Source organism: Babylonia areolata, chromosome 27 (genome assembly GCF_041734735.1).
Source record: "Babylonia areolata isolate BAREFJ2019XMU chromosome 27, ASM4173473v1, whole genome shotgun sequence".
Taxonomy (NCBI): domain Eukaryota; kingdom Metazoa; phylum Mollusca; class Gastropoda; order Neogastropoda; family Buccinidae; genus Babylonia; species Babylonia areolata.
In genome coordinates this window covers 12,449,088-12,460,115 of record NC_134902.1, presented here as the reverse complement: position 1 = coordinate 12,460,115, position 11,028 = coordinate 12,449,088, and positions in this window count along the sequence as shown.

Below are 11,028 nucleotides of genomic sequence, written 5' to 3'. Positions count from 1 at the left end.
ATAAAAGCCCACTCGTGTACATACGAGTGAACATGGGAGTTGCAGCCGACGAACAAAGAAGAAGAAATACTTGCTGCTGTTGTTTATTGGATATTTTTGTTGTTGTTGTTGTTGTTTGTTTGTTTTATCTCATAATCTTTCTCTTTTAAACAGATGTGGTGTAGCGTATATGGATCAGTCCGCACGCTCCGACTGCCTCCTTTAAGCTGAAACTGAAACTCCTGTCGCAGTGTATATATATATATATGAATATTCCGTGTAATGTTTCAGACGCTCATTTAATATTCATTCATATTTTGAATCGAAGAGTAATAACTTGTGTAAGTGGTGTGTGTGTGTGTGTGCGTGTGCGTGTGTCCGTCTGTCTGTCTGTGCGCGCGTGCGCGCTTGTGTGTGTATGTGCTTGCGTGCGCGCGTGCGTGTGTGTGTGTGGGGGGGGGGGGGGTGGAGGGAGGCGTGGGGGGGTGCGTGTGGGGATGTGTGCGATCGCGTGTGCGTGTGTGGGTGTGAGTGGATGTATGTGTGTTTGTGTGGGTGTTATCTCTCTCTCTCTCTCTCTCTCTCTCTCTCTCTCTCTCACGCACACACACACACACACACACACACACACACACACACACACACAGTGCCTTCATTCACTCCTTCCCCCCACTACTCACAAAGTGACGGTGGCCGTGGTCTCACAGCAGGTGAACTCTGAGTCCTGCTGACAGCAGTCAGGTTTGTCACCATCAGGACAGTAGTACACGTTGCCCTCGTTGTCCCCTATCGCCTGGTTCTTGAAGCACTTGGTTTCACAGCACGTCACTGGTCACAGACAGAACGAGGGAAGGAAGGAAGGAAGGAAGGAAGGAATGAATGATTGAAGGAATGAAGGTAGGAATGAAAAGGGAAGGAGGATGAAAGGAAGGAAGGAAGGCAGGTAGGTAGGAAAGACGAAAGGGCAGTATCCACTTGTCTTGTACAAGTAAGTGTGCCTCTGTGTGTGTGTGTGTGTGTGTGTGTGTGTGTGTGTGTGTGCCGTGGAAGCTGCGATACGTTGCCAAGAAATGAGTGTGTGGAGGAGGGGCGTTGAGGGGGTGCAGGGTAATGTGTGTGTGTGTGTGTGTGTTGGAGCTCATGTACGTTTATGTGTATTTGATTGTGCTTTCATATCTGTGAAACTGCATGTTTGTTGCATATCTGTTATGCATGTGTGTGTGTGTGTGAATGTGTGTCTGCATGTTTTACATTTATTTGCTTATTTATCATCATTGTTTTCTTTTTTGAAAAATTATTATTATTATTATTATTATTACTTTTTTAAAATCATTATTTATTTATGTACGCTTATAGTTGACTTCATCAAGTTTTTGCGCCTTATACATATTAGTAGTAGTAGTAGTTTTTTTATGTATTTATCTATTATTTATTTACCCCCTTTTTTTTTCTCAAGGCCTGACTAAGCGCGTTGGGTTACGCTGCTGGTCAGGCATCTGCTTGGCAGATGTGGTGTAGCGTATATGGATTTGTCCGAACGCAGTGACGCCTCCTTGAGCTACTGAAACTGAAACTTCCAAAAGGCAACATCCACATGAAGGTCCACGCCTTGTTGTGAACACCACTCATTCCGTCTTTAAAGGGGGCAGGAGGATTTGCGGGGAGGGGGGGGGGGGGCGGGTTGTGGATATTGCCGAACGAACAAATGAATGACTGAAGGAATGAAGGAAGGTGTAAAAGGAAGAAGGGTGAAAGGGAAAGAGGTAGGAAAGAAGTAAGACCTATGGACACAGATCGTTTTCTTTTCAATCGCCAAAGACGTGGAACAAGCTCCCTGATAACCTCCGTCATTCTGATTCCCTCGCATCTTTTAAATCTCGTCTCAAAACTCACCTTTTCCCTCAGCAGTAAGTTCAATTGTGGCAGGTCCACTTCCTTTGCGTTAGCTGTGCTTGACTATGTATGTATACATATGTATGTGTACATAACTACATGCATGTATATGAATGTGTATTGTGTGCGCGTGCGTTTATGTACGTTTGTGCCTGCCTATGTGTGCATATGTCTTAGGGTAGCTGTTAGATACACATGTATTGTTAAAATGTATGTACGCAGTGTGTGTGTGTGTGTGTGTGTGTGTGTGTGTGTGCGTGTGTGTGTGTGTGTGTGTGTGTGTGTGTGTGTGTGTGTGTGTGTGTGTGTGTAGTCGTATTTTGGTGTGTATATGTAACATAGATGTAATGTTTTATGTTAACAAAGCGTTTTTGTAAATCACCTAGAGCAGATTTCTGGATAGTGTGCTATATAAGTATCCATTATTATTATTATTATTAAGAAGAAAGGGCAGTATCCCCATGTATTCCCCTCCACCCCTCTAGGGGCTTTATACTGAGTGTAGATGAAGTAGTATTCCATAGATATTCACCAGAGTATGTGAGACTTGTTTTATAAAGATCAATTATTGGCCGAGGCAAGGTTATTTTATGTGTGTGGCGGTGACTATTTACTGGGAAATTACTTATGAGAGAGGATGGGGCATAACCTGATAATATTTTGAACATAGATATGGCTTTATTATATTCAAGTTTGAATTTCATTGGTAATATATCAAGTTCTATGTAATCAGAAACAGATAAAGAAGAAGGTTTTAGAATAACCAATTTAAGAGCACGCTTATGTAGACTTAGGAGTGGTTTTAGGATGTTATCACTCGCTGAATCCCAGACAGTTGAGGCATAGTTTATATAAGATTCAATGTAGGCGTGGAAAAATATTTTTCGAGTAAGTGATTTTTAAAAACGTTTTATTTTAGAAAGTTGATATAACTTTTTGGAAACAGTTTTACATAACACTGATATGTGATCAGACCAAGTCAAGTTATTATCAGCAGTTACTCCAAGAAACTTGTGACTCGACTTGATTTTGCCATTTATGTAAACAGAGGAGGAATTAGATGCAAGAGTTCGACGCTTCTGTCTGTTTGTAATCAAAATGTATTTAGTTTTCTGTGGATGCAAACTCATGTGGTTCAGTTCGGACCAATCAATTAATTGATCAATACTTTCCTGCAACGTTCTTGAAACTTCAGAGAGTTTAGAACTGTTAACGTGTAAAGTCGTATTGTAAGCAAACAGTTCACAAAATGTAGTGATAAATAAAGGTAAATCATTTATATAAATGGAAAACAATATCGGTCCCAACACAGAACCCTGAGGAACACCATATTCAATAGGTAAGAGAGAAAATTATTTTCCATTAATTATCACTAGTTGTTTCCTATCACATAAAAAGGAGCGCAAGAGATCTAATGTATTGTTTGATAAGCCATAAATTCCAAGATTTTTAAGAAGTGCATGATCAATTACATCAAAGGCTTTTGCGAAGTCTACAAATAGAACTCCAGTAAAGTTATTATTATTTATATCAGTTAGCCACTTGTAAACTAAAGATGTTAGTGCAGTGTGGCATGAATTATTAGGTCTGAAACCAGACGGACTTGGACGAAACAGATTAAAGGAATTAAAATGATTAAAAATGTGTTTTTAATGTGGGTTTCTAGGGGTTTTGACAAAGTAGATAAGATTGAAATTGGTCCATAATTTGAAGGATCTGAGAGAGAGAGAGAGAGAGAGAGAGAGAGAGAGAGAGAGAGAGAGAGAGAGAGACAGAGACAGAGACAGAGAGAGAGAGAGAGACAGAGACAGAGAGAGAGAGAGAGAGAGAGAGAGAGAGACAGACAGAGACAGAGACAGAGACAGAGACAGAGAGAGAGACAGAGACAGAGAGAGAGAACGAACGAACGAACGAACAAACTTTCACGAGGATAAGGGAACGAGCGTAATTGCTTTTCTACATCCGCCCCTCTGGGGGGAAAAAAAAGGTAGGTAAAATGCATGCAAAAAAGCAAATTCTTCAACAACAAAAATAATCTCCCGCCTCCCCGCCCCGTCGGTTTTCGTTTTGTTTTTTGTGTGGTTTTTTGTTGTTTTTTTTGTTTTTTTTTTGTCAGGTACTCCCAAGCCCAGGCTCACCTTTGACCATCAAAGTCAAACATTGTTTTCTTTATGATATCGCGGTCATCAATAAGCTTTTTAAAGGCATTCATGTTAGGTGCACGTTTGATTTCTGGGGTTAGTCTGTTCCAATTGTTAGTTACTCTGTAACTGAAAACATATTTTCTAATGTTGCTACTATAATGATGCTTCTGAATTTTGTCGGTACTGTTACGGCTGACAATGTTAGTTTGTGGATCAATGAAGAAACATGCTGTGTCAATGTCATCAACATTATTATATATTTTATATGATTGTATCAAGTTCTCTCGTATCTTTCTTGCTTTAAGGAAGGGAGCTTAAGATATTTTAGCCTTTCTTCATAAGAAAAATCCTTTTATTTCATGGACTAATTTTGTTGCTCGTCTTTGTACACCTTCGATTACAGCAGACTGACGTTTTAATTTTGGGAACCAAACCGACCGTGTTTGCATATTCTAATAATAAATAGGTCTTACCAATGCTTTATATTGTCTCAAAAATGTACTGCTGTCCAGAAATGTGAAAGTATGCTTGATTAGACCAACTCTCTGATTTGCCTTATTTATTATGCATGATAACGTGCAGCATGTTTATATATTTTTCATGACATATGCACGATATGCGTTTTTAAATACTGTGATGCTTTTAACTGTGTTCGCTTTTATACATGTTAACATCTCGTTCCATAGGCAACCCCCTGAGTAAGAGAGACTGGACTTAAATAGATCAATTCTAGGAAGCGGTACAGGAATCTTGTGTACATGAAGGTGGGTATTAATTACAAATCTGTTTTGAAAAGAAGGGGGAGTTCAGACCATTCAGTCAACTGGTCAATGCTTTCTTGAAGAACAGAGTACACATTACTTAATCTAGAATTACTAACATGTACAGTGGTATTATCAGCAAACAATTCACATGGTGCCTGTATAGATAGGGGTAAATATTTTATATATGCAGAAAATAAAATAGGTCCCAAAACAGAACCTTGGGGTACACCGTAATTAATGGACAGTAATGCAGATTCGGATCTGTTAGCTGATACAGGTTGTTTTCTGTCAGAGAGAATGGATGAAATGAGTTCTAAAGTGTTGAGAGATAAACCAGATATCTTTGATTTACGTAAAAGCAGAGAATGATCAATAACACCAAAAGCCGTAGCAAAATCAACAAAAAGAGCTCCAGTAATTTCATTGTTATTTATGTTGGTAAGCCATTGATCTACTAAATTTGTTAACGTGGTGTGACATGAGTGATAAGCTCTAAATCCAGACTGGTGTGGATGAAACACTTAAAAATGATTAAGATGATGCAGGATATGTTTATTAATGTGGTATTCCAAAGGATTAGATAGAACTGACAAAACAGAGATTGGTCGATGGTTTGAAGGTTCACAACGATTACCATTTTTGAGAATTGGAATAACTTTAGCAATTTTAAGCGATTTGGGAATCTGATTTTTTTGTGATACATAAACTATATACGTATGTAAGGGATTCTGCAATAACAGGGACTGAAAGTGTTAATATTTTCCTGTCTATACCATCGACACCTCTGGTACCCTTTTGTTTTAAATGGATGAGAGAGAGAGAGAGAGAGAGAGAGAGAGAGAGAGATTCAAAAACTTTATTACTCAAGGATAAAGATTTTAGGCATCGCCCAGTCTTCTAATCTGTCCTTGTGACAACAATAACAATAACAACATTAACGATAACGACACAACAATAATAATTTTGTGAACACTGCTACATCTACTGCTACTACTACGAATAATAATCACCATCCTCATCATTAACATCGTAAAAAGTAATAAAACGGACGCATTCACACATTCACATTCATACACATGCACACACTCTCTCCACCCAACACACACACACACACACACACACACACACACACACACACACACACACACATTAATGCACATACAGAGACATGACCAAAGTGAGAAACAAATAGAGAGAGAGAGAGGGGGGGGGAGAGAGAGAAAGAGAGAGGGATCAAAGAAAGAAAGGACACAGCATGCGAAACTGTTCTGTTCCCAAGCCAAGCCTGCACGGGAGTCACTACTGACTTTACCCTCTATTGACCTGCTCTGATCAGTCCTGGGGAGGGCGGGGGAGGGGGGGGGGTTGCTTACATCTCCCAGCACCGGTGTAGATATGTCAACACTCCGTTCACTTGTTTCAGTCTCTTTTTTTTTTCCCCCTGTTCTGTTTTCGTCAGCTGGCAGCAGGAGGCATTTACCCTTCCACCATGTACAACAACACATACAGTACAGACATGTATACACAAACACATACACACACGCACGTACGTACACAGAGAGAGAGAGAGAGAGAGAGAGAGAGAGAGAGAGAGAGACGTAACACATACAGACATGTATACACAAACACATACACACACGCATGTACGTACACGCACACACACACACACACACACACACACACACACACACAGAAAGAGAGAGAGAGAGAGAGAACTCAGAACGTTTTTATTCAAGGATTAAGATTTTAGGCATCGCCTCTTCTTCCAATCTGTCCTTGAGAATCTACGTCTATTACTAACAGCACACACACATAAATGAAGGGGAAAGTATTAATGCAGAAGGGCATACATAATGAAGAACACACACACACACACACATACACACACGCGCCCGCCCGCACGCACGCACACACACACGCACACACACACACACACACACGCGCGCGCGCGCGCGCCCGCGCACACACACACACACACACACACACACACACACACACACACACACACACTAAAATGGGGAGAGAGACGGGGGGAAAGTGGGAGAAACAGAAAGAGAGAGAGCGAGAGAGAGAGAGAGAGGAGGAGGAGGAGGAGAAAGAGAGAGGTGTCATCAGTATAGAAGTACCAGGAAACAGCTGGATGTTGAAAAGGTACAGTGTTGTTACTGCCTGTGAAATCTACGTATGGCAAGTGCAACGTACTACAGTGACTAGTACCATAGTGAGAGACAGAGAGAGACACAGAGAGAGGGGGGGGACACAGAGAGAGACAGAGAGAGAGGGACACAGAGAGAGACACACAGAGAGACAGGGACACAGAGAGAAACAGAGAGAGAGGGACAGAGAGAGAGAGAGAGAAAGAGAGAGAGAGAGAGCGGAAGTAGAAAAATCGAACGAGCGAAACGAGCAAAATTATCCATGTGGTCTGTTTCCCATGTTACCCAAAGTGGGCCTGCATGCAAGCCACCACACTGACTTTCTCCACAATTGATCTGCCCTGGTCAGTTATGGTTGGGAGGGGGGGAGTTTTTCTTTCATCACCACCGCCTGTATAAACAGGTCAACACTCAGTACACTTCTTAATTACCAACTCACTGCATAGGCCGTGTCACGAATGCTCCGACAGGCGCAATAGCCGAGTGGTAAAAAGCGTTGAACTTTCAATCTGAGGGTCCCGGGTTCGAATCTCGGTAACGGCGCCTGGTGGGTAAAGGGTGGAGGTTTTTCCGACTGATCTCCTATGTGCAGACCTGCTTGTGCCTGAACCCATTTGTGCCTATACGCAAGCAGAAGATCAAATACGGCACGTTAAAAATCCTGTAATCCATGTCAGTGTTCGGTGGGTTGTGGAAACAAGAACATACCTAGCATGCACACCTCCGAAAACGGAGTATGGCTGCCTACATGGCGGGGTAAAAACGGTCATACACATGAAAGCCTACTCGTGTATATACGAGTGAAGTTGGCAGTTGCAGCCCACGAACGAAGAAGAAGAATACTCCTACATGGTAATGTCAGTTTCAAGGAGCTGTCAGGGCCTAAGAACTGATCTACGAGCATATACGCTACACCCAATCTGCTGTTGTTGGTGTTGTTATTGTTGTTGTTCTTTTTTGTTTGTTTTGTTGTTTTTTGGGGGGTGTTTTTTTGTGTGTGTTTTTTTGTTTGTTTGTTTGTTTTTTGTTGTTGTTGTTTTTTTTTGGGGGGGTATAAAAAAAACAAAAAAAACAGTGGGGATAAAAGGGGCACTAGATGCCTGACCTTCACACAAACCCAACACAGTGATCATGCCGTGAGAACTAGTCCTAGGCTTGTATAGAACATTGAATTACTGACTGAACTAGTCCTAGGCTTGTATAGAACATTGAATTACTGACTGAACTAGTCCTAGGCTTGTATAGAACATTGAATTACTGACTGAACTAGTCCTAGGCTTGTATAGAACATTGAAGTAAAGACTGAACTAGTCCTAGGCTTGTATAGAACATTGAAGTAAAGACTGAACTAGTCCTAGGCTTGTATAGAACATTGAAGTAATGACTGAACTAGTCCTAGGCTTGTATAGAACATTGAAGTAATGACTGAACTAGTCCTAGCCTTGTATAGAACATTGAATCAATGACTGAACTAGTCCTAGGCTTGTATAGAACATTGAATCAATGACTGAACTAGTCCTAGGCTTGTATAGAACATTGAATCAATGACTGAACTAGTCCTAGGCTTGTATAGAACATTGAATTACTGACTGAACTAGTCCTAGGCTTGTATAGAACATTGAATTACTGACTGAACTAGTCCTAGGCTTGTATAGAACATTGAATTACTGACTGAACTAGTCCTAGGCTTGTACAGAACATTGAATTACTGACTGAACTAGTCCTAGGCTTGTATAGAACATTGAATCAATGACTGAACTAGTCCTAGGTTTGTATAGAACATTGAAGTAATGACTGAACTAGTCCTAGGCTTGTATAGAACATTGAAGTAATGACTGAACTAGTCCTAGGCTTGTATAGGACATTGAATTAATGACTGAACTAGTCCTAGGCTTGTATAGAACATTGAATTAATGACTGAACTAGTCCTAGGCTTGTATAGAACATTGCATTACTGACTGAACTAGTCGTAGGCTTGTATAGAACATTGAAGTAATGACTGAACTAGTCCTAGGCTTGTATAGAACATTGAATTAATGACTGAACTAGTCCTAGGCTTGTATAGAACATTGAATTAATGACTGAACTAGTCCTAGGCTTGTATAGAACATTGAATTACTGACTGGACTAGTCCTAGGCTTGTATAGAACATTGAATTACTGACTGGACTAGTCCTAGGCTTGTATAGAACATTGAATTACTGACTGAACTAGTCCTAGGCTTGTATAGAACATTGAATTACTGACTGAACTAGTCCTAGGCTTGTACAGAACATTGAATTAATGACTGAACTAGTCCTAGGCTTGTATAGAACATTGAATTAATGACTGAACTAGTCCTAGGCTTGTATAGGACATTGAAGTAATGACTGAACTAGTCCTAGGCTTGTATACGACATTGAATTAATGACTGAACTAGTCCTAGGCTTGTATAGAACATTAAATTAATGACTGAACTAGTCCTAGGCTTGTATAGAACATTGAAGTAATGACTGAACTAGTCCTAGGCTTGTATAGAACATTGAATTAATGACTGAACTAGTCCTAGGCTTGTATAGAACATTGAATTAATGACTGAACTAGTCCTAGGCTTGTATAGAACATTGAATTAACTCTCTCCATACGAACGGCGAAAGAGACGACGTTAACAGCGTTTCACCCCCAATTACCATCATCAAAATATTGCAAGCGGGAGGCTCTTATACTGAAGAGGTGAATGTTGACAAAGAATACCACAATTCTGACGACGGAAGCTAAAGGTTGGGTCATTCAGACACCCACTGGACATCCGAGGGGTCTGTGTAGAGGAGAAGAGAGGACTGGCCGTACTGAGTGAGTTAATGACTGAACTAGTCCTAGGCTTGTAGAGAACATTGAAGTAATGACTGAAATGAAATGAAATGATGGAACAAAACAAACAAAGAGGCAAAAAAGATTAAAAAGTACAGCAAAGGGAAAAACACGTGGACGCCGTAAGATTGAAATGAAACGAACTAAGAACGAAAATGCATCGTGCTCAGTGAACCCGCCCGCGCATCCGCATATAACATGCGCACACACACTGACACGAGCGTGGAAATGCACACACACACACACACACACACGCGCGCGCGCGCACGCGCACTCACTCACACACACACACACACACACACACACACACACACATGGAGAGTGACCTGCCCATGGATAACGTCAAGCAGCAGGAACAAACAGCTCTGCCATAAAATAATATCTTTTAACTGTTATTGTTTTCTTTTTAATATCATCAGATTCGTTTCCCCATTCATCTGTGTTTTGGTGACGTGAAATCGGAGTTTTTTGTGCGGTGGATTCGGTAGGAGAGTGCTACAAGGTCCATTTGTGCGTCGACCTGTGTTCGTGGCTGTACTTCAGCCATTGTACCGGCGGCCTCTTTAGGAGCGGTGCTCTTCTACCAGAATATTACACGCCACGATTAACACGAAGCCGAAATCAGTATTTACTTTGTTCTTTGTGTGTTAACCCTTTTTTTTTTTTCTTTTCTTTTTTTTACCAAACCTTTTGGGTTGGGTATAGAATTTTTTTTTTTTTTTTTTTAAACCTGAATATGTCCTGTAACTGTATTTAGAGGGGGTTTTTTGTTTGTTTGTTTGTTTTGTTTTTCTTTCAAATTTCACCCACATTTTTACCCTCATTTGCCCAGTTTCCCCAAACCCTCCATTCATCCACATCTCCCACCCCTTCTAACCGATAATACTCAGATGTATTCATAAATACTTTTACAAAATGTCTTCAATCACCGATATGTGTGACGGGACATTAAACAAAAATTCCTTCCTACACACACACACACACACACACACACACACACACACACACACACACACACACACACACACATCAACAACAACAACAACAACAACAACAACAACAAAGAATACTCACGACCTATCCAGGAACCCAGCAGCCACAGACAAAGGTGATGACTTTGTTTCATGGTTTTCTTTGAGTCTTTTTTTTAATTATTACTCCTTCTTCTTCTTTGTGGCAAATCTGTCAACGAAACACAGGCGCGCCTTTTGTTTAATTGTCTGTCTATTTATTTATTCATTCA